This window comes from Solanum tuberosum, unplaced genomic scaffold (genome assembly GCF_000226075.1).
Source record: "Solanum tuberosum cultivar DM 1-3 516 R44 unplaced genomic scaffold, SolTub_3.0 scf00113, whole genome shotgun sequence".
In the NCBI taxonomy this organism is placed as follows: Eukaryota; Viridiplantae; Streptophyta; class Magnoliopsida; order Solanales; family Solanaceae; genus Solanum; species Solanum tuberosum.
The window spans coordinates 1,458,156-1,461,055 of NW_006239039.1; the positions used below are offsets into that span (position 1 = coordinate 1,458,156).

At 32.5% G+C, this 2,900-nt stretch overlaps 1 long non-coding RNA gene across 1 annotated transcript; it reads left to right on the forward strand.

The window, feature by feature from the left end:
- The first annotated feature begins 556 nt into the window (after window positions 1–556).
- LOC107061070 (uncharacterized) lies at window positions 557–1,886 on the forward strand. Its single transcript, XR_001473738.1, has 2 exons — window positions 557–866; window positions 1,490–1,886. It is a non-coding gene; the product is annotated as an uncharacterized lncRNA (long non-coding RNA).
- The last annotated feature ends 1,014 nt before the right edge of the window (window positions 1,887–2,900 follow it).

Sequence of the window (2,900 nt, forward strand, 5' to 3'; positions counted from 1 at the left end):
CATTGATGAGTGAATTGCACATTCTTTCTCCATTTCTGAATCAATAAAGGTCATTAAGCACGTAAATCGAGGGTTAACCTATAGACCAGAAAATATTTGATAGCATAAGTTTCTTTGTACTCATACGAGACAATATTAAAGAAGACAATAAGCTAGCGTAGGATTCCGTTCTTGAATTTATCACATTTTAACCTATGTATGTTCTCTCATTCTTTCTCCATTTCTGAATCAATAAAGGTCATTAAGCACGTAAATCGAGGGTTAACCTATAGACCAGAAAATATTTGATAGCATAAGTTTCTTTGTACTCATACGAGACAATATTAACGAAGACAATAAGCTAGAGTAGGATTCCATTCTTGAATTTATCACATTTTAACATATGTATGTTCTCTAATATGTTCCAAGATCTTATAGTTACCAGAAGCTGCATAAATGCAAAATTTACCATTTGCAACCTTCTACTTTTTTGTTTGGCAATTTAGCTTCTCTACAACTTCTGCACCTTTTACTCTTTAGTAAATATTTTGAGTTTTCCCTTATCCGTCATCTATGATACAACCAAACCCTGCAAGTTGACTTCTTTCTTGGGTTATAAGGTTGGAATGAATCACATTGCGAGAGGGCTTAAAAAGTTTGTATCAAGTAAAATCACTCTTTCATCTATAGCATTTCAGTTCAGTATTCACATTTTCAACATACATATAATCATTTAGACTCTGACTTCAGCAAATTGTACGAAAAATTATCTAACATGTACAAAAGAAGGCTAAAGGAGGATGGGAGTCGAGGATTCACCGGAGAAGCTTAAAGAAAAAGAACAATAAAATGAGTAAAAGAAGGAGACACGATCTTCATTCAAAAAGGTATTGTTGCCTCAAAGTTTCCATCTTTCATAGTTTTATCTATGATAAAGTGAATGTGAATATAGAAGATACTGCAACTAATTTGAGATTGTGGCACATTTGATTCATTAAACTCCCCTTATTAAATACAAGTAATTAACCTTAATGTATTATATCCAATCTTCTAGCCAATTAACTATCTTTTTTTAATGTTTGATTAAAATATTTACATTTTGAGCTACTTTAGATTCAAGCTTTATGGGCATAATTTATTGATGACTCAAACAGTTGGACCCTAAATTGATTTGTATCTTGCTCTTCTCTTCGATGAACTACTTGATTACTTTTAATCTTTAGGTGTGCTAGATGAGTGAGTCATTTTTCGTGAGACTGATCTTTTCATTCAGTGTTCACCTATATTGTTCGGACTCTTCAAAAATATCAATGGGTGCATGTCGAATTCTCCAAAAGTAGTGTATATTTGGAGAATCTGACATGGGTGCGACATCAAAAGTGAAGTGTTTGTACAACTTAGATTTCTACAGAGGTGTCAGAATAGGGTCGATAAACAATTTCAATTTTAATATGCCTTTTTTTTCCAGCACTCATTGCCAATCTAACATGATTTTTTTCTTTGGTTTCAGATAATAAAGATAGGCAACACTCTTTGCTTGGAGTATGAAGTTTGGCAAGATTCTTATTCATAATTTCTCAAAAATATGTATTTTTCAACGGATTATTTGCTTGTGTCCTTGAAATCTTTTCTTCTTTCTAACTTTCATTTGTATTGAAAATAGGTGCAACTTGAATCAATTTTTTCAGTCTTTGTGAGTAGAAAAATGAGTGTATTACATGGTGTTCGCATGTAACTTCACAGACACTTATCAAATTTTAAGGGTTACATGTGAATAGTGTAAAATTAGCTGATGAGGCTATAACAAGACATGTTGAAATGGTTTGGAAAGCATTTCAAGTAAGTTGCTCTCAATATAAAGTTACATAAAACTGCCCATAAACCCTCTCTAGATTTTGAGTCCCTCTGTGTTTCACTTCCCCTAAGATTCTTTTTCGTAGTAGCAACAACTCTTAAGATCTACCAAAAATGGCGGACACAACGACATTTGCTTTCCAAGCTGAGATCAATCAGCTTCTCAGTCCTATTATCGACACTTTTCTACAGCTACAAGGAGATCTTTCTCCATGAACTCATCAACAGTTCTTTAGATGCAAGTCTCAGAGTAATTTTTTTTTCTCTTTGTGTATTTTTACATCATCATCTAAGATATTGTAGTTTCACGCACTTTGTGATTTTGAAATTTGACTATTTTATAGAAATTTCAATTATTTTTATTATCTTCGTAGATAGAATAATGTGATCTTTTGGAGTACTGTGGTGCCATGATTTTTGTGATTTTGAAATTTGATTATTTAAGAATTAATCTGAGGACTTTTATGGTATTTGTGGATAACTTAACTTGATCGTCTAGGATACTGTATAGACATCCTTTTTTGAAGTTGTTTATATGTGTTGTCTTCGTGGATAGCTTAGCGTGATCTTCTAGGATACCGTAGTGCCATCACTCTCTATGATTTTAAAATTTGATTATTTTATAGCGCAGTTGAATTTCTATTTAGAGGTTTTTTTAATCTATATTGTCTTCGTGGATAGCTTAAGGTGATCCTCTAGGATACTGTAGTGTCAAGGTTCTTTGTGATTTTGAAATGTGATTATTTTAGAACAATATGATTTTTTTTGAGATTTTTTATCTGTATTATATTTGTGGACAACTTGATGATATTGTCTGGGTTACCGTGGTTTCATTGCCCCCCTGTAATTTTGAAATTTGATTACTTTAGAGCTGATACCTTAACAAAAGTCTACCAGCCCGACGGTTTTTGTTCCTTCGAGACAAGCTCATTGTTACTACATAGTTTCGCTTGCGGGGTGATGTTAGGATATCTACTAATCCTAGATAGGGATGGACAGATTTTAAATATTTGTAGTTAGTTATTGTATATAGAGTTAAGTACTCTTTTAATTCTATTAGGACTCTA